We start from the raw sequence: 22153 nt of genomic DNA on the forward strand, positions 1-22153 counted from the left end.
AAAAAAAATAATAAGACAGTGTCTTATTATCGGGGAAACACGGTATACTAAGTGCTGGGGGGGATACAAAAAGAGGCAGATGACAATACCAGCCCTCAAAAGAGCTTACAATCTAATGGAGGATCTGACCTGAAGGGCAGAGAGGAGTGTGTAGAGAAGTGGCAGCTTGAGTAGAAGAGGCAAGGCCCCCTCCCCCCCTCCCCCCACAAAGCAGGGTGTTTGACTTCTGTTTCTTTCCATTGCATCAACACATTCATATTTTGGATTTTGTTGATGGCTATGTCATGGGAACTTTGGATAATTTGCAGAGTTTCTTTATGCATGTAAAAACAAGAGATATAGCAAAAGTTTTATTTTGGGCATTTCTGTACTACTTTTAGAATTGTTCAAAAAAAGTGTCTTGATAGAGTGCCCTTTAGCAATTAAAAAAATACTTATAATAAGTTGTTGGGAGGTCTTGTTTATTTCTCTTTTTTAGTATTGCTTCTTACTCAGCTTGAAAACTATGGTAGGAGTAATTCTTGAAACCAGATGGGAAGTTATGGTAAAAATGCTTAGTCACCTAAAACTGTGATCCTGGGTTGAGGATGATCTTTGATTTTATCACAAGTTATAGTGATGCTTATTATTAATCACTGTAACTTGTGTTAGAATGTTTCACTAGCTCTCCTATCCAGTTCTACTTTGCAAATTATTTGAAGTGTAGGACTTGGAGACAAGAAGATCTGAGTTCAAATGCTGCCTCAGACATTTACTAGTTTTGTGACCATTGGCAGGTCACTTAACCATTCTGTGCCTTAGTTTCCTTGACTGCAAAATAGGGGTAATAATAGTAGCTATGTCCTAGGGTCATTGTGAGGATCACCTAAAGTAATTCAGGGTGTTTTTGAGACGACTTATAGGAAAGTGCTTTTGCAAACCTTAGACATGATGTAACTGCTGCTGCTGTTGTTATTGTTACTATCATCATCATCATCGTCGTCATCATCTTCATCGTTGCAGTTACCACCACCACCATCATGTTCCAAGCCCTGTGCTTAGTGATTCATAGTTTTAATCTCATTTGATTGTCACAGTCAATTGAGGCAAATAGAGCTTAAGTGATTTACTGAGGGTGACACAGCAAGTAAGTTTCTGAGGATTACTTGGAATTCAGGTCTTTCTGACTCCAAGCCCAGTGCTTCAGCCTGGGGGTGTAACTGCTGCTTCTCTTCCTCTTTCCCTTCCCCCTCAGCCTGGCTTCTGATATCAAGTTACCAGTGATCTCTTAGTTGTTGCATCTAATGAATTTTTTTCTCAATAATTTTCATCCTTCTTGACCTCTGCAGCCTTTGACACTGTGGATCACATACTGATGACTCTTCTCTCTAGGGTTTTATGACCCTGCTGCTGGATCTCTGTCGGTCTGAACATTTCTTATTGTTCTCCTTTGCTGACTAATGTCCAGGTCGTGCTGGTTAGTTGTGTGTGGCTCTGGGCCCTGTTCTCTTTCCCCTCTATATTATTTTACTTGATGGGTTCCCATAGTTTCAATTATCATCTCTGCTGATGTTTCTCATACTTATTTACCGAGCTGTAACCTCTCTACTGACTTTGTCTCATTTCACTTAATGCTCTTGCCTTCTCTCTTCTATTCTGTCTATAACTTGTTTGTACGTGATTACTATCATGTTGTCTCCTCTGACTATGAGCTTCTTGAAAATAGTACCCACTTTTTGCCTTTCTTTGTACTCCCTATGCTTAGAACACATAATAGGCCCTTCATAAAATGTTTATTGACTATCACATTGAAGTGGGGGGAGGTCAGGGTGGTGTGACGCAATGGAGAAAGGGAACAAAGCATCTATATAGTGCCTACTATGTTCCATTCACTTTGCTAACTGCTTTTTACAAACTATGTCCCACTCAATCTTGAAACAGCTCTTTCGGGTGGCTAGGTGGTGCAGTGAATAGAGCACCTGCCCTGGAGTTAGGAGGACCTGATGAGTTCAAATCCGGCCTCAGACACTTAACACAAAACTGGCTGTGTGACCTTGGGCAAGTAACTTAATCTCTATTGCCCTTCCAAAAAGCAAAACAAAAAAGAAACAACTCTTTGAAGTTTGTGCTGTTGTTATCACCATTATACACTTGAGGAAACTGAGGCAAAAGAGTGACTTGACTAGGTTCACAAAGCTAGTCAACATGAAGAGGGATTTGATCTCAAGTCTTTCTGATTCCAGGCCTATCTTTCTATTCACTGCACTTATTTTCTTCAGCTAAGTTTTATTTAATGCTTTAATGTTTGCAAATTACAAGTTACAAATTAATTACAAATACTCCATTTTATGAATCAGATTTGACAGTGACTTGTGCTTTAGGAAGATATGATCAAACTTGGGCTTTAGGAAAATCAATTTGACAACTAAGCAGATGTTAAGGAAAGGGGTAAGATATGACACTGGGGAAACCAGTGAGCAGACTATTTCCACAGCCAGGCATGAGGAGATTCAAGTCTTCAACAGGGTGGTGGCAACTTCACAGGAGAAAAGGGGGTGGATAGAAGAAAGATACTGATATTTGGTGTTACAAGGGTAGAAATGATAGCATTTGGTAACTGAATGGATAATGGAGGATGAGAGAATTTGGGCTTGAAGGTGACAATTAGGTTTCAAAGTCTGGGGCACGGGGAGGATAGTGGGACCTTTGATAGTAGTAGGAAAGTTAAGAGAGTTTTTTTTGGAAAGATCAGTTCAGTTTTGGACATGTCAAATTTACGATTATCTAGGAGATGTACAACAGGCAGTTGGAGATCAGGAGAGAGGTTAGCACTGGACAATAAATGTGTGAGTATTCTGCAGTGATGAGAGTTGAATTCATTGGAGCTGATAGAGAGGTTGCCAAGTGCAGTAGTTTAGGTGGAGGAGAACAGAACCCAAGTTTATGGAGTCAGTATTTAACCTGGGATATCTGACTCCAGATACTGCACTGGCATCTCATCAATCAAACCTTGAATGTCTCAAGTTGTACTTTGTACTGATCCCCTTCAAAGTTTGTAACTGGAATTTCCCACTCATTGTTACCATAAAGAATACTTGTATATCTCTTCTCTTGCCTCCATGTCATATTTATAGAATTCATGACTGGTGTTAAAACTATAGAAGATCTTTGTGAAGCAACTTGTGTACTTATCTCTGGAGAAGAGAAAATGGGGGGCGGCATAATCATCAGTGAACCCCAGGAAGCAGACTTTGAGGGAAAATCTTTTGCTCCCTGGGTGGCAGCAGTGGCAAGCTAAATCAGGAATAACTGTGGCATGCCTTTGGGGGGGGATGGGTTATTTTTTTTTTTCGCCATAGAGGTTTTATAACTTGACAGTCATCTATTTTATTGTGTTTGCTTTAATTACTAATGAAAACCTAGCATTTTTATGTTAAAAAAGCCAGGATTTATAGCTGGATTCAGGACTGGATGACACCTTACTGAAGTGAAGTCTGCATTGCCATCAAGGATCCTGGAAAAAATTTCCCTAGGAAAGAAGAAGGAAGGATTTGAGCTTGCAATCAGCCATGTGATCTTTTTGAACACTTGCCAAAAAGGCTGTTTTATGGAGAACGCACACAGGGCAGGCGTTAACATAATGGTCAGAAAAAGAGATACAAGGACACTGTGTCTCAAGGTCTCTTTATTTTTTTTCCTCTCTTTTTGTTTTTTAGTTTACATCATTCATTTCCACAAGATTTTGAGTTACAAATTTTCTCCCCAGTTTACAATACCCACCACCCAAAACAGCATTCCCCCTGAATATCCCCTCCCCCAATCTGCTCTCTCCCATATCTTCCCTCATTTCCCCTTCAACTTTCCAGTAGGGCAAGGTGGATCTCTATGTCCCAGTGCCTGTATATCTCATTTCCCAGTTACATGTAAAATAATAATAATAATATGTATATATATTTAAACATTTGAATTTAAAACTTTGGATTCCAGATTCTTTCTCTTCCTCCCTCATCACCCACCCTCACTGGGAAGATAAAGCAATTCAATATAGGTTGTACATGTGTAGTTATGCAAAACATTTCCATAGTGGATATATTGTGAAAGACTGACTATATTTCCCTCTATCTTATCCCACCCCCCCCTTGGTCTGATCAGTCACAGTTGAACACATTGAAACTTGACTCTAGTGTAGTGATGTCATTTTGATCCTCTTTGAGAATGAAGGACAACAACCAGATCTTGAGGGCATATTTAATTTCTTCCCTTTTGGCCCCCCAAATTATTTGTATTCTTTTGTTCTCCATACCTTTTATTTTATTTTTTTTAAAGCAATCGGGGTTAAGTAACTTGCTCAAGGTTACATGGCGAGTTATTTCTGGGTGTGGTGCTGAGTATCTGAGCCCGGATTTGATCCAGGTTATCCCAACACTGGAGCCGGTGCTCTTACTCTCTGTGCTACCTGGCCGCCCCTCTCCATACCTTTTATTATGTCTGTTATCAAAGCATTTTTATATGTTTACATATATATATGTTTGTGTGTGACATACCCAGACAAAGAGGAAGCTTTGTGAAATAATACTCTCCAACTGTACTAAACTATTCTTTCTGAATATTAGACCACTCACTAGATTTAAAAGCCATATAGCAGTGAAATCTGGCTTATATAATGGAAACTATTGGGTAATCCTAATTATCATATTTGCAGCCATGAATACAGCAGCTAAAATAGCTGATGGGGATGAAGGAAATAATTACATTAAAGTTATCTTAAAGGTTATGGTGTGAGGCAGATCTGTTTAGCTTTTTATTAGATTAGTCTGAAGGGCCTTGGATGAAGCAGACATAATACTAGCCTTTTCTATCTTTTGTTTTATTATTTTGTACTTTTATATTCTGTTTGCCCTGAGGCTTTTTAGGGAATATGTACTTAACAAATCAAATTAAATAGAAATAACTTAAGATCAATAGTCTAATCAAACTTGTTTGGGACTAAAGTGTTCATGACTGGTGATGAAGTATAATTCAAGTCACTGGTAGGCCTGTGCATGTGAATTTAAGGTGAAAGGAAATGTTTAGTTTGACACACAGTAGTACCACATTAAAAACTGTAGCTAAGCAATATGTTTAATAAATGTATGATATGGATGAGGTTGTTGCCATTTCCATACCTTTTTCTGGAAATGACAACTTTTCTATCTTTCAGAAAATATTTGACTTTGATGATTCGGTTTCTCATAGAAATATAAACTAGTATTGAAAAAAGCCCGTTGAATATGGATAGTGTTTGGTACCAGAATCATGCTTCCAGATACTTTTTCTATTGGTAAACAAATATTTATAGACTGAATTTGGAAAAGTGGTATAAAAAGTGTAACTGAATTCTTGTCCTGAAGTGGTTGTTATGTGATCTAGGATGAGGTATAACATATGACACGATAATTATTGGTAAAAAAGATAGGGTAAAGTGGCTCCTAAAAACAATAAATGCTATTAGTATTCACCTCTGACAGGGCCAGGCTTGAAGGAATGACGTCATTTAAATAGATCCTTGCTAGCATGTGCAAGATTACATAGTGGGTGCTATTTTTTGTATAAGGGGATAAGTATGCTCTTTTGTAAGGCATGGAGATGAATTTTTGGGGAAAATAAGTAGACAAGTTTGAAAGCAAAGTAGCAGAAAGAAATACTGAACAGATGCTTGAAATCAGATTCCGAGGTCACCTTTTATTGAACCACTAAGATTAGGATTTTGGATTTTTAGGCTTTAGGAGATGGGGAGCCATTGAAGGTGCTTTTGCTCAATGAGAGACAGTACTATTTAAGAATGGCAGAAGATAAACATCTTTTAAAGGAACAAGTAAATTGAAAACAAGATACTTAAAAAGCTGAACAAAAACATTACATAAACTAAGTTAATGCCTTGGTTCATGGACCTTTGGATTATTTGCACATTTTCCTCCAGGTAAAACCTTAAAATATTCATGAAAAAGAAAGCAATATATTAGAAAAAATTTTTCATGAGTGTTCATTTTCTAGAAACCACAGATTTTCTTCAGAAAATGAAAGCTTGTTTCCCCCTCTGCCAATCCCTTTTTGTGGCAAATTTCACAGAAATGAGTTCCAGTTCACACATTTTTCCTTCCTTCAAAGAAAACAAATACAGTACCGTTTTTGTTCAGGACATTTTCCCCTTCCCACATTACAAATGAATATTATCTTAATAGTAATAGTTATATTAGACATTCTGGTTTTTTTGAAGCTATCAACGCTTGAACTATTGAGAGAGAAAAGTCTGTTGGGTTACACAAGTTTTTTATTGATGGTGAAAAAAGTCATTGTGCTTTACTTGAAAAACTAGAGAGAAGTACTTATCTAAGTTGATGGTAAGATGCAGTTTTAATACAAATATGAATCTTTCTTAAATGTTAAGATGTGAGTAATTAAAATTAGGCCATGTGTTAAGAAATTCATAAATTTATTACACATTGTGCTCTTTGTTTTCTTAATTCTTATTTCATAGAGTATTCCCTTTTTTAGCACAGAATTACAAACTTATTTATTTTGATTCTAGTTTCATCTGATCCATATTAATTCAAAAGAAAAAACTACAGTAGCCCACCCTGAATATATCACTAGCAAAATGTCCTAATAAGAAACCCTATTCTAAATTTGTATTGGTTAGTCAGCAAATGACATGAATTTAGATGAGCAGAAGCACTCTCATGTTCTGAAATATAGCTGGAAAGTCTGGCTACAAAAAGGAGAGCAGGGCAGCATAGGAGAGCGGGTATGGCATTGGATCTTGGGTCAGATTACCTGTATTTGAATTTTTGGCTCTATTACCTACCACCTATATGATCTTTGGAAACCTCTCTGAATCCTCAGCTTCATGAAGTATGTTGGAGACATAAAATGACAATTTTTGCTTCGTACAATATTGAATTGTGCACATGGATCTACTTTGCTTTAAGTAACCTTAATATCTCTTCCTGTGTGATACCCTTGCCCAGTATGTCCCAAAATTTGTGGTGCATTTTAAAACTCTTCAAGCCCTGACTTTTGAGACATTGTATATTAGAACTGTGATTTCATCTTTGCAGGGAGATCCCAGAGAGGAAACTTGCTACTATTACAGACAGGCAACTATTTTGTAATTTAGAATTTCCAGAGAGTTGCTTGAGTACTAGGGCCAGCACATGGGTGTGTTGGGGAGTAAGGTTGAACCAAGGTCTTCCTGATGCTGAGACTGGCCCCCTCTACTCATACTACCATATTCTGTGCCTACTCCCACCCTTCCCCAATGTGTATGTATATGCATATATAAAAAGTTAAATTGTTGGAGGTCATTAATTGCTTTAGGAAAGAACTTACCATTATACCGTATTTGGGGCTAATTCAGAAGAATCTCTTAAAAAGTTTTTTTGAAGAGTTATGTATTTACAAATCAAGATATATTCATTGCGGGAAGCAAGATTAATCTGTATTATCATTCAAGTTGCTATAATAACACCTCCTTTATTCCAAGCTCAGTGATTCAGCCTCTGTACCTATCTGACATACAGCAGAAACTGATAACGTGAACAGGGCTGGGGACTGTGTCCACAAGTATTTGTTCAACAGTTCATTTACCTTGATGGTTGACTGGACTAAAGAGTTGATTAAGGAATTGGGATTAGGATAGGATAGAACCAACAGTTCTGCAGAGTTCTGTTTGGTTTAGCATTTTAAATGAGTGACTTGGATTAAAGTAATTCTTAGTAAATTTTAAGATAATATGAAGCAGGAAGAGAAAGCTTAAAACTGGGGTAACAAAATTAGGATCTAAAAAATCATAGGCACAAGCACTGGTTGAATCTGATAAAATTTTCTTTTTTCCCCATTAAATTTTAAGTCCTGTGCTTAGGAATCAAAAACTACTTTCATTAAATACAAACTGAGGAGATGTGACTTTAAATCATTGAGTTTGAAAAGAAGTGGAAAAGGGTTTTCAAAGCCTACACACTTAATGTGCATTTAGCCAAAAATTTTGATCCTCTGCCAGTAGAAAGAAGATCAGTGTTCAGAGAGGAAGGTTGGTGCTTGGTCTGTTAAACTCTTCCCCGCTTGTACCAGGTCTACAATAGCTTGTCCAGTTCTGTGAACCAATTTTACAGGGCACATTGAGGGAATCTAGAGGAGGGCAGGCAAATGGGTAGGGGATATTGAGCCTGAAATAATGGAGATTAAGGGAAACCTTAATTGAAGGGTTCATTTGGAAGTTGGATAAGATTTATTTAGTTTGGCCACAAGGTAGACTGATTACCAATGGGTAGAAGTCCCAGGGAGGCAGCTTTTGGCTAAGTAAAAGGAAAACATTCCTAATAAAGCTATCCAAAATGAATTGGACTGTTTCACAAAGTAGCAAACACTCTGTTCCTGGAGGTTTAGAACTGAATGGCCACTTGTAGATGGTGTAGATTGAATTCGTGTTTTGAGGAAATGGAATAGATGGACACGATTTTCCTTCTATTTCTAAATATTTGAGGTTCTGATAGTTCTCATGGCAAAGACTCCCCATTAGGGACAATTTAGTGTTGATTCTTTATTTTGCAAAGCATCATAGTTAATTTCAGCGTCTAGTTTTCAGGCCTGAAAAAATTATCAAGGGGAGAGGGACCCTGAAAGACTTAATTGTTGGTATACACCTTGCTTGTGGAGAGTCTGAAAGTAAGGGAGGAAAAAAACCTGTAATGTTTAGATTTGATCGTCCCAAATCGAGGAGAACTGTGAAATTGTGTTCATTGTGCCCATTTGAGAAGGCAGAGGACTGTGTAGTATATTTTAGAATGGTTTCCGCCCTAGAAAGTTAATAAAAAAATTCTTTTGGTCTTTAAATAGATAAATTGTTCCATGTTTAGAATGACTAATTTTCTAAGGGTTTGGGATACTGTGTGTTTTTGTATAAGTGTTGGATCTTTTCATTATAAGAGAACTTTTTGGGGGTAATAAAGCAGAAATGGTGATTATTCTCTAATATACAGTATACATGTTCCTGACTAGTAATTGTCTAACTAAAATAGGGAACATTGCTATCCAAAGGATGTCTTAGGCTCTTGGTGTATTTTACAACTGGTAAGTAATGGCAAGAGCATAGATGAAATTGGATTCTCACTATTCATTTGTTGCCTTGCTGGCTTTAGGAGAATATCTGACTTGAGTTGTGTGTTGGAAAATGTAGTGTAAAATGTGTACATTCCTTGGGAGAGTTGTCTTGGAAAGAGATGGATTTCAAGAGAGGTTTGAACAAGACAGGGAGAACTTAAAGAAGTTAGAGCAGTGGTATCCCCATATGTTTGTAGTGCTATTAAAAGTATAAAGACAGATAGGGAGTGAAACAAGGATGCCCATTGTCACCACTGTTATTCAAGCTTGAACTAGAAAGGTGAGCTTTGACAATAAGAGGAGAAAAAGAAATCAAAGGAATTAGAATACACAACGAGGAAACAAAACTGGCACTCTTTGCAGGTGATATGATGGTATTCTTAGAGAATCCTAGATTATTAACTAAAAAACTACTTGAAATAATTAACAACTTTAGCAAAGTCCCAGGATAGAAGATAAACTCTCACAAAACATCAGCATTTCTATATATTACCATCAGAGCTCAAAAGCTAGAGATAGAGAAATTCTATTTACAATAACAAGACAGTATAAAATATTTGGGAGCTTGCTTGCCAAGACAATCTCAGGGACTATATGAACACAAACATAAAACATTTTCCACACAAATAAAGTCAGATCTAAACAGTTGGGAAAATATGGATAGGCTGAGTCAATATAATAAAAATGACAATTCTACCTAAATTAATTTACTTTTTCAGTGCCCTACCAATAGAACTAGAAAAAAGTAAAATTCATCTGGAAAAATAAAAGATCAAGAATATCAAGAGAATTAATGAAAAAAAAATGTGAAGGAAGGTGACCTAGCCACCAGATCTAAAACTATATCATAAAGTGTCAATCATTAAATTTGGTACTGGTTAAGAAATAGTGGTGGATCAGTGGAAGAGGTTAGATACATAAGACACAGTAGTAAATGACTATAGTAATGCACTGTTTGATAACTCGAAAGACTTCAGCTTCTGGGATAAGAAATCACTATCTGACAAAAACTGGGAAAACTGGAAAATAGTATGGCAGAAACTAGTCATAGACCAACATCTTAGACCTTATACAGAGGTAAGGTCAAAATGGGCATATGATTTAGACATAAAAGGTGGTGATATCATAAGCAAGGTAAGAGAGCAAGGAATAGGGGCAGCTAGGTGGGGCAGTGAAAAGAGCATTGGTCCTGGAGTCAGGAGGACCTGAGTTCAAATTTGGCCTCAGACACTTGACACACTTACTAGCTGTGTGACCTTGGGCAAATAACTTAACTCCATTTGCCCTACCTTCCCCACTCAAAAAAAAAAAAAGAGAGAGATCAAGGAATAATTTACCTGTCAAAATTATGGAGAAGGGAAGAATTTATGAGCAGGCAACAGGTAGAGAACATTATGAAATGCAAAATGGATAAATAAGGTTTTTTTTTTGCTTTTTTTTTTGGAAGGGCAATTGGGGTTAAGTGACTTGCCCAAGGTCACACGGCTAGTTTTTATGTTAAGTGTCTGAAGTCAAATTTGAACTCAGGTCCTCCTGACTCCAGGGCCAATGCTCTATTCACTGCGCCACCTACCTGCCCCTAAATTAAAAAGGTTTTGTACCAACAAAACCATTATAATCAAGATCACAAGGAGGGCAGAAAGCTAGGAATCTTTACAGCTAGTATCTCTGATACAGGCCTCAAATATGTAGAGAATTGAATCAAATTTATATAAATACAAGTCATTCCCCAGTTAATAAATGGTTAAAGAATATGAACTGGCAGTTTTCAGATGAAGAAATTAAAGCTATCTATAGTCATATGAAAAAATGCTCTAAATCACTATTGATCAGATAAATGCCAATTAAAACAGCTCTCAGGTATCTCCTCATGTCTATCAGATTGACTAATATGATAGAAAAGGAAAATAATAAATTTTTGAGAAAATGGTGGAAAATTGGAACACTAATGAATTGTTGATGGAGTTGTGATTTCAGAAATTCTTTTGGAAACAGTATTATTCCAAAAAGGAATTGTACGAATTTTATCTACATACTTTTTCTCATGAGCTATTTCTCTGACATTTTAATAGCAGCAGGTAACATGAGATCTTCTATGGAGTAGGGCTTTTTAGTTTTTGTAATTAAATTAAGAAATTTCTTAAGATGCAAGTAAATACCTTTTTTTTTTTTTTTGGAGGGGGAAGGCGGGGCAATTTGGTTGACCTTTCCAAGGTTACACAGCTCATAAGTGTCAAGTGTCTGAGGCCCGATTTGAACTCAGGTCCTCCTGATTCCAGGGCCAGTGCTCTTTTCACTGTGTGGCCTAGCTGCCCCAAATAAATAACTTTTTAAAAATTGTTTTTTACTTTTCAGCATTCACTTTTATAAGATTTTGAGTTATAAACTTTCCCCTTTCTTCGTCCTCCCCCTTTTCCAAGACAGCACACAGTTTGATAGAGGTTATACATGTATAATCATCTTAAATATATTTCCACAATAGTCATGTTGTGATAGAAGAATCAGAACAAAAAGGGAAAACCACAAGAAAGAAAGAAAGAAAGAAAGAAAGAAAGAAAGAAAGGAAGAACAAACACCAAATAAAAAAAGAGAAATAGTATGATAAGTCGATCTGCATTCAGACTCCATAGATCTTTCTCTGGATGTGGATAGCATTTTCCTTCAACAGTCTTTTGGAATTGTATTAGATGACTGCAATTCTGAAAAGAGCTAAATCTGTCAAAGCCGGCCATTGTACAATGTTGCTGCAAGTAAATACTTTTCATTGACAGGAACAGATTTCTCAAAACATTGTTTTACTTTATTTGAAAATTTTAAAAGTTGTTCAAAATACTCCTTTGGTTTATTTCAGTAAGCTGCATTCTTGGTATTAAGATGTTTTAGTTTGACTGGTTTCATGCTCTTCGAAGCCAGAACTTCATTGCAAATTAAGCAAAGAGGTTTTTCTGTACCATCATCATTATTAAAAATAAATCCATATTACAAAAATGATTCTAGATTATTTTCTTTTTCTGGCCAACTTCTGTGTACTACAACCTGGTAGTGAAGACTGCTGCATTGTCATTGGTATTTTTACTTCTGTCTAAATTTAGCTACTTATCCTTAACAAAACAAATTTCTCGAAGAACTACTAGCTTTAGTTTATGAAATTGCATTTGTTTGTGCTTAATTTAAAAAAATTGATGTTCATATTATTAAAGGGCTTTTGTCTTGTCTTGCTGCAGTTAAACATTTATGTTTCTGTAAAAGGATGAGATAAGAGCAATTTAAAAAATCAAACATTCTAACACAATACAGTCCAAAAGATATTCTGTGCTAAAGGATGATAGGAAAATATTAAGTCTTTATTTTCCATAATTAAATTATTGTGTTTCTGTAAGAGCAGAAAACTTTGTATGCAAAGTAAAAGCACTGTAATTCATAACATGAAATAGTCTTGAATTGGAGCCGAGGTGTTTCTTAGTAGCATTGTTGGTGTTGCATGGCTTGATGGCATGCGCAGTGCAAAATGCGCATGTTGTGTGTTCAGAGCCAAGGCTGCAGTGAAGTTGTGCTATACAGCTTGGGCAAGTGCTGCCAGAAACATTTCAAATTCATTATGTATTTGATTTGGACCTACTTTTTGGTTGCATACTTAGAAACCTCTTGCTGTTGCCACATTTTTCATGCTCCTCACATTCAGTTATAGGACTTCATATGGGGTCATCACCCATGGTTTAAGAGGTCCTGATATAAGGAGTGGGCCTCTGACTAGCTCCTGCTTCCTGACTGAGACTACCATCCTTGGAGAGGAGCTTGTGTCTAACCCAATAAAGTCACCTTCCTTTCTATTTTGGCACAGTTAGACAACATCTACAGTTGTCTTGATGTGTATTTGGCCACTGGACCCAGATGGCTTCTGAGGAGAGAGTGAGGCTGGTGATTTTGCACAGCCCTTCCTCACTTAAATTCAGTTCCACTTGCATGTCATCACATCACCTCCATGATGTCATGGTCTTTTTTTTTTTTTTTTGCCTTTTGGAGAGCAATTGGGGTTAAGTAACTTGCCCAAAGGTACACGGCTAGATTTTTTTTTTTTGTGTGTGGGTGTTAAGTGTCTGAGGCCAGAACCATACTTGTGTCCTCCTGACTCTGGGCCAGCGCTTTACTCACTGTGCCACCTAGCTGCCCAATCATGGTCCTTTTCAAGAACAAAGGACAAACGACAGCACAGTTAGGTAAAGGCTTAAGGGGGGTCAGTTAACTATGGAAAGTAAAGAAGGTAATTGCAAATGTTTTTTTCTTTTGACACTTTCCACACTTAGTATGTTTCAATGCTTTTGTTTAGGAATTTCCAATGATTACTTCCAATGGTTCCATTCATATTTGGCAGGGTGTACTGATGTATGATGTTCTACTTGTTAGAACTTTTATGAGGAATTTTGGAGAAAAATTTCAGACTGGTTTTTTATTTTTATGAGGCAGTTAGGGTTAAATGACTTGCCCAGGGTCACACAGCAAGTAAGTGTCAAGTGTCTGAGGCCAGATTTAGATTTAGGTCCTCTTGACTATACACTTCAACACCTAGCCTCCCCTTACTGTTGGTTTTTAAATCCACCTGTGCCATCCCTCCTAGTTGGGCTCATAAATTTCGTGTTCTTTCCTTTTCAGATTAGCATGGGAATAATTACATAGTTACAGAGCAGTTATTTTATTGTTCTGTAAACAGCTGAGAACCAGAAAGATAATAATGTGGAATTCTTCTAATTTAGTGTTCCGATTCCATTGGTTATGAGGAACTAGAGGCATAGTTCTTTTAAGATGTATTAGGGTATGGAGTTATTGATGGGTAAGAACTAAGAGTAGAAGACTAAGAGGATTTTTATTATGTTAATTTTCTTGTTTCTGACAGTTGTTAGAATACTTTTCTTGGGTTTATAAATTTATACTTTGAATTTTTGGCAGCACAGTTTAAAAAAAAATAGTGGTAGGCTTCACACAGCATTCATTGCCTTGCTAGCATTTTTATTTTCTCTTTGATCAAGCTTTGGTCAGTGCATGTGCCATGTTATATTATACTCTCAAACTGCTCTTGAGGTGATCTTTTCTGAGATATTTAGGGAATGATCTGACAAAGGCAATGACAGAGTTTGTGCTGGTTTTCTAATTGTCACTTCTCTTGCAGACTTGCTATCTGGGTAATGGCTTTTGGATATGGTTTCCTTCTTGTAAGATGAGGCATATACCTTCCTCATAGTTACGTGGTTGTGCTAGCAAAACAGGTTTTAGACCTTTAGTGTAAGGAGTCAGAGTATTGGACTGTTAGAATCCTGTAGGATTTGTGTGTGTGCTTTCAGTGTAAGAATAAATAGCATTATTAATGTTTTTGGTGTCTTCTGTCTAGCTTGGTTTTGATAAAAATCTTTTTCCTAGCAACATTTTTATTGTAATGGAGAATAATTTTCATCTAAAACTGGTTTGCTTTATGTTTTCTTCTTGGTTACCATAGAAACTCAGTCCAATGTGGTAGTGACTGCTAATCAAGTGCTAGGTTACCCTGCTTTTAGAATGGATTTCTGTGTTAATCATGCTGCCGCTTTCAGTAAGAGCAGCTTGGCACTTGGGGATTGGGAAGAGGGGCGTTGATTTGTCTTGTCTTGCTACTGTTTGGTCACAGGGACTTCAGGAGCTAACTAAATAACTGGAATAGGGTATGATGAGCTTTACAATTTCAAAATCTGAAATCTTGTTCTCCCAGAATTTTAGATCTTTCTCTAGATTCTTGTGTACATATGCCTTCTAGGCCTCTGAATTCTAAGGTGGTGAAAGTTTCTGTAGTTTTATATAAAGTATTTTAATTGTGGCATTGAGTGTAACGTCATGGTTTTGCTTCTTGGACCTTAATTGCACCACTTCCCTCAACTCTAAAGTCTCCCATCCTTAAAATATTGTTTAGCTTTTATGGTTCTAAACCTCAGGTTATATGAATGGGTGGGTGTGTGGGAATTGATGGCAAGGTTAAAAACAAACAAAAAAAAGAGACCCAGGTGACCAATTGGATTATTTTGTGTAAGATGACATCTTGATAATGTATTTTAATTGTGCTTTTAATTAGTTCTTTGTGTCATTCATGCGAATGAATTTATAACTAAAGTAATTCTTTTCTGTCAGCTTGTTATTCAGTAAATTATTAATGAATGGTGAGTTTTGCTTAGTTATGAATTGCCCTAAGATATGCGATATTGGTGCCAAATATATTACCTCCAATCAGCAATCTGCTGCATTTTACAGTAGCCTTCGAGAAGAGTTATTATTCCAGTTGAGATCTCAGTTCATTGAATAAGGCCTTACCTATTCAGATCTAATACATTTCATGTCATGATATGGAGTAAAGAACAGTTCGCTTTTCTTAAATATCTGATACAGAACTTGCTATGTAATAATAATAAAAGTGCACATTTAGGTAGGATTGCAGAGTACATTGCAAATCTTTATTGTTGTAACAAGCCTGGCAGGTTGTATTATTGTCATTCCCATTTTACAGATGAGGAAACTGAAGTAGACAGGTTACGTGATTTACCCAGAGTCACACAGCTAGTGTCTGTGACTGAAATTTGAGCTTGGGTGTTCCTGAATTAGAAGCTGGACTTGAGACCTTGTGCTGCATCCATTGTGCCACCTAGCTGTTCCGACTCACTGTGTTCTGGGAGCAGCATTTTACTTAGTTCTTTAAGGCAGTGAGCACAACAGGGTGGTAGGAGGAGTCTATTTATGTTCAAACTGTTCGACTAGATTGTAAAAGGAGGCTATTTACTTTCTCTCAATCCTCTGAGAGTTGTTGTGAGGAACAAGTGTGAAAGTACTTTTGCTTTTAGGAGCTATAAAAATGGAAGGTGGTATTATAGCTTGATCTCTGTCCTATCCTTCACCACATTCCAGAGCCGCAGCTAGGGCTCATGCTGTCCTTGGAGTTGCTAACTGTGAGGCATGGTAGTAAACCATAGTTTTGGCCACCTTTGAGGTTTCTTGGCCAATCAGACATCTTATTGACTATCTAGTCTTGGAGTTCTGTTTAAGGTGTTGGAACCTCTTAGGAGGGGTGGAAGAATGTCAGTGAGTGGAGGAGTGTTTGTTGTTTTTCTATTGCTTGTGGAGAGAGCTAGAGGGAAGAAATTACAATGATGTCATCTATAGTGCCTGTACACCCAGGCCCAGCTCCTTTTCTGTCCATTGACACAGGATGAAAGCAGTCAGTTGCATAACTAGCTACACTCACTGGATTCATTTCTGTTAGGCCAATCTGATTTTTCTGGCATTTCTGCTTCCTTTCCAGGGCTATTAACATATGCTGATTTCCAAGGAGTTTAAAGAACATCCTAGAGATAATCATTAGATTCAGACATTACCCTTTTTAAAAGAACACACACCTAAGGTTAAATTATGATTCGCAAGACCTAGGCCTTCTGACTCCAGAAGGAGTACCCCGCATAGCTGAATGTTTGTATCCTAGAAAGAGAACAGTGTAAGGAACTTGCACCCTAGCCTTAGCTCACTTTTCTTGTTTCATCCCAGTTACCACCATCTTGTTAGGCACATGGATGCACAAGGCTTATTTAGCAGGCAAGCTTTAAGCTGCTTCATGAGCATCATCAGTTTGCATAAGATAATGTTGGAAAACTCTGAACTTGACTCTGCCTGCTCCCTTTTGTACTAATTCCCTAGTAGTTGCCTTCTGTAATAGTAATGGAATTTAAAGATGCCCCTGTATTGGCTTGGTTTTTGGGTTGAGTGTTAAAACCCAGAACTTGTGAATCCCACTTGTGGGATGGACTTTTTGATGTGAAAAGAGAGGGCTGAACTGGGAGGAGCTTGTGCCTTGGATTTGGAGAGGCACAAGCAGAGGAAGAGAGGCAGAAGAATTTTTGGAAGCAGCATCGAAGAGGCCGAGAGAGAGAGAGAGAGAGAGAGAGAGAGAGAGAGAGAGAGAGAGGATTGCTGAGGGCCAGTTCAAGCTGCCCAGGACTTTTGAGAGCTGCCACCCGGAGCTGCCAAGGACTGAGGAGACATGGCTGTGATGCTGGTACTTTTTGTGCTCTGTGACTGACCAAATGAATGTACTTTGTTTATGATTGGAAACTAATCTCCATTTGAGAAGAGGGTCTTTGGAATTGACTAAATGAATGTACCACTTGGAAATGATTGAATTACACTTGGTGAATGCTGTATTTTGAATTATGCCTCATTTTGATTTTCTCTGTTCTTAATTTGTCAATGAATAAAATGGAGAGGGGCTATGCTGGTATTTTGAACCTTGGAAGTTGCCTTTGCTTGGCATTATACTTTCCTTTCCCAGGCAGATCAGAACTTTAGTCTAGTAGTCACAGAATGTGATTTGAATGAGACCTTCAGAGGACATTTTATAGAAGATGATCTTTGATAAATATGCTTGGTGAAGGTGACTAATAATTGATTTAGAAATGCTGATTTGCCTTTACTTTGCTCCTTTTTGTCCTGTTAGTGCCTTCCCCCTAAAACAGTCTTCCTACTACATATCTTGTGGTGCCTATTTATCTACATATGGTCTCTCTCACTGGAATGCACATTCCTTGATGGCAGAGAATATTTTTTGCTTTTTCTTTGTACCCCCTGTAGCTGGGTCCTCTATTTAAGAAGGCAGCCTAGGACAGACATCTCATTTCTCACCTTACTGCTAACGTGGACTTCACTCTTCTCTCCAGAAACCCATCTTCTTGCTAAATCCTATCAGCTCTAAATTTCTTGCCTCCTTGGTATCTCCTGCCTCTTTGGCCTCTCCTTCTCTCTGATTGGAGAGAATGCTGGCTAGAGATCAGAGAACTCTGCATAGGTCCTCTATTTAAGGAAGAGGCCCTCATCTAGAGGTAGGACTTCATCATATCGGAAATTCTTCTCTCTTCTCTTTTCAGCTTTTTTTCCCCCTTGGTTGTTTTCCCCCAATAGACTGTAAGTTCCTTCAGGGCAGGGATTATTTTTATGCCTTTCTTAGTATTCCCAACTTTTAGCACAATGCCTAATGCATAGTAGCTACTTAATGTTTAGTGACTGATTACATTTTGAGAAGGAATAAATATAGATAAATACGGTAGGGGTTATGTGTGGTATGTAATTCATTGATATCTTTTCATTACCAAGATTTCTCCTAGCATCCCTCCTCCTACTTCCAGAGATGTAGCCCGTTTAACAAATAATTATATTAAAAAAAAAACAAACCACAAAACTTTTGGAGGGGAGAGGGCAGGGCAGTCGGGGTTAAGTGACTTGCTTAAGGTCACATGGCTAGCAAGTGGTAAGTGTCTGAGGCCAGATTTGAACTCAGGCCCTCCCGACTCCATGGCCAGTATTCTCTTCACTGTGCCACCTGGCCACCCCACGAAAAATGTTTTAAAAAAGAAAAAACTCAGCAACGCTGATTAAAAACATGTCTAAAAGCATAAGCAATATAGCACACACATAGATCTACAGAGTGTGTGTAGGGTATCTTGTCACCTCTCTTCCTTGGAGCCATGTTTGTACTTCATAATTTTGTAGCATTTTTGATTGTTTTGTGGTTCTTTCTGTTTACAGTGTTGTCATCATTATGCATATTTCTTCTTATTTCACTTGTCATCAGAGTGTACATATCTTTCCATTACTCATCTCTATTTATCATGTATCTTTTTTTTTAAAAATAACATAGTAATTTTTCATTTATCATTCCTGTACCACGGTTTGTTTAGGGATTTCATAGTCACTTGACATCTTATGTTTCTAATTTTTTGCTATCAAAAATGCTGCTATAAATATTTTGGTGAATATCGAGATTTTTTTTCCTATGACCTTCTTTGGGCTATAATAAGCCTAGTAATCGAAACTCTGGGTCAAAGCATATGCAGTTTTTTAAAAATTTAGCATATTTTACCCCCCCAATTACATATTAAAACAATTTCTAAAACATTTTAAAGTTTTGAGTTCTAAATTCTATCCCTTTTTCCCTCCCCTCTTCCTGAGAAGCAATCTGATAAGGTTACACATATGCCATCATGTAAAATGTTTACATATTAGTTATTTTCTACTTAGAGGGCTTGAGTAAAAGAAAGTGAAAAATAGTATGCTTTCAGTCTGTATTCAGACAATATTAGTTCTTTTTCTGGAGGTGGATAGTATGCTTCATTAGACCTTTGGAATTGTCTTGAATCATTGTATTGCTGAGAATAACTAAGTCATTCACAATTCTTCATTGAACAATATTGCTGTTTCTATGTAAAATGTTCTCTTCCTTCTGTTCGCTTTACTTTGCATCAGTTCATGTAAGTCTTTCTAAGTTTTTCTGAAATAATCCTGTTTGTTATTTCTTACAGCAAATATTATTCAATCACAATCATATACCATAGTTTGTTTAGGCATTCTCCAGTTGATGGACATCCTCTCAATTTCCAATTCTTAGCCACCACAAAAAGAGTTGGTATAAATAGTTTTTATTAATTTATTTGCTGACTTTTAGTTTACAAGATTCACTTCCACATTCCCTTGAGTTTCAAATTTTCTCTCCCTGCCCCACCCGGTGGTGGCATTCAGTCAGATATAGGATCTACAGATACCTTCACATTTACATTAGTCAGGTTGTAAAGAAAGATTATAACCAATGGAATGAACAATGAGAAAGAGGAAACAAAACAAGAAAAAGAGAGCAGGTAGTTTGCTTCAGTCAGCATTCAAACTCTAGTTCTATCTGGATGTGTATATCTCTTTCCATCATGAGTCTTTTGGAGTTGTCTTATAACCTTGTATTGCTGAGAAGAGCCCAGTCTATCAGAGTTGGTCATCACACATATGATGTGTCTGTGATTGTGTTCTCCTGGTTCTGCTCTCCTCACTCAGCATCAGTGTATATAAGCCTCTCCAGGTTATTATGAAGTTCATCTGCTCCTTGTTTCTTATAGCACAATAGTATTCCATTACATTCATATACCACAACTTGTTCAGCCATTCTCCAATTGATGAGCATCCCTTTGATTTCCAATTCTTTGACACCACAAAAAGAGCTGCTATAAATATTTTTGTTCATATGGGGCCTCTTCTCACTTCTTTGATCTCTTTGGGATACAACCCTAGAAGTGTTATTGCTGGGTCAAAGGGTATGCACTTTATTTTGCTGTAAATATTTTTGTACAAATAGGTAAAGGATATGAACTTTTGAGTCACTGTATTTGCATAATTCCAAATTATTTTCCAAAATGTTTATACTGATTTATCCCTGGAACCAGCAGACATTAGGCTGCTTATCTTCCCACAACACTTCCAACATTAAAATATTCCTATCTTCAGTGATTCCCGTGGTGGGTGCAGTTCCTCCCCCTCCCTCCTTGGCCATTTGCTGGGTGTAAGGAGAATCCTTAGGGTTATTTTGATGTGTATTTCTCTCATTAGTGGTTTGGAGCTTCCTCTCGTGGTTGTTAATAACTTGCAATTCTTTTGAGAACTGTTCATATCCTTTGACAAAATCTATTATGGAATGGCTATTTGTGACTGTCCCTGTCTCCTTCCATCTTATATATCTCCATGTCCACATCTATATATCCAAACCATATCTATTTGTTAGATTAAATGTAAAAGGTAAAAATGGTCATGACATACAAACAATAATGGATAGTAGACCTGCTCTTCAGGGTTTTCTTATTTATATTCAGACCTTAAAGAAAAGGACACTTTTCTGTGTACTGACTGGTACTTATGGTATAGGTAACTATGGTATGGAGAAGACTTTTCCCTTTTTTTATGTTTCTATCAGGATGTAGAGAAAACGTGCAGGATCAGTGGTTTACAAAACAATCTTGTAAAGAAGTACTTTTTCTGTGTGCTATAATAACTATTGTATGTTAATTATAACTTCTGATAATTATGGACTTAAAATGAATGCAACATTTTCCCACATTTAATTAGTATCCAAGGAAACTTCTGATAGGAAGAGTAGTCTTATGTGTGAAATCCTTTTTTCCTTCAAAATGTTCTTATAAAATTGAGGGGAATTATTTCTGCTTTGTAAAAATATGTTAAAAAAAGTGATCCTGAATCTCTTTTAATCATGTGTTATAAACTTGGGATAGATAGCTTCAGAATTAAGGGCTTTCAGTTAGCCAGTTTTTAAGTTTATGATGCGGAAATCAGCTTCAAATAATTTCCACACATGAAGTTCACATAGTAACCATTTTATTAAAAAAAATTGTAAAACACTGTTATTTGATTATAATTTATATGAATATCATTTTTATTATATTTTAATTACATATTTTATTAATACTCCTTCATATAAGGAATATGCTGCTGCAGACCCACTGTCAGTAAGACGTTACTTTTGGGGACTTTCTAACACAGGTGATGAATTTGTGATGCTCTCTCTGTGTTGGTGGACCCCTATTTTGCAACTTTGCCCTTGGAATTTCTAAATCAGAGGGTGAAATCCAAGACTGAAACACAATGGCAAAGTTTCGGGATTGATTCTGATAAATAGTTTATTTAACTTTTTTTAAAGACCTTGTGAATCATCATCCTCAGGTTCAGAAAGATGAAAAGGAAGAATGCCAGGGTGGAATGGATGATTGGAGAGGCAGTGGGTGTGCATGTATGAACATGTATGTAATTACTGTGTTAAGTTCGAGAAAGAAAGGCTTCTACTTGTTGGGGAAGGAAGGATATTTCTTTTTTTGCCTGGTAATGTCTAGAGTTCTTACTATACACACACAGCAGCTTTCCTTAGCTTCCTGCTCACTCTTCCACCTGTTGAAACAGCTGTTTCTCAGTATGAAGGAAATTGTCACATGTTGGAGTGGGTGCACTTAGGAGCAACCCAGGTTTTGAGAGGAAAGGGAGTGGTGCATTGTTTTCTGCTGCCTTCAAGACAGGAAAGTTTTTTTCGATTTTTTTTTTTCCTCCCCTCCTCCTTGTATGGGGAGAAATTTTCTTTGGAAAATTGTCAAGACCCACCAGATGTGAAAGTGATGTTTTTGTTTGTAGTACATAGAATATCATTAATCCATTGTTG

Source organism: Petaurus breviceps, unplaced genomic scaffold (genome assembly GCF_028583685.1).
Source record: "Petaurus breviceps papuanus isolate PSGF00001 unplaced genomic scaffold, PetGlider_PUasm1.0 176, whole genome shotgun sequence".
Taxonomy (NCBI): Eukaryota; Metazoa; Chordata; class Mammalia; order Diprotodontia; family Petauridae; genus Petaurus; species Petaurus breviceps.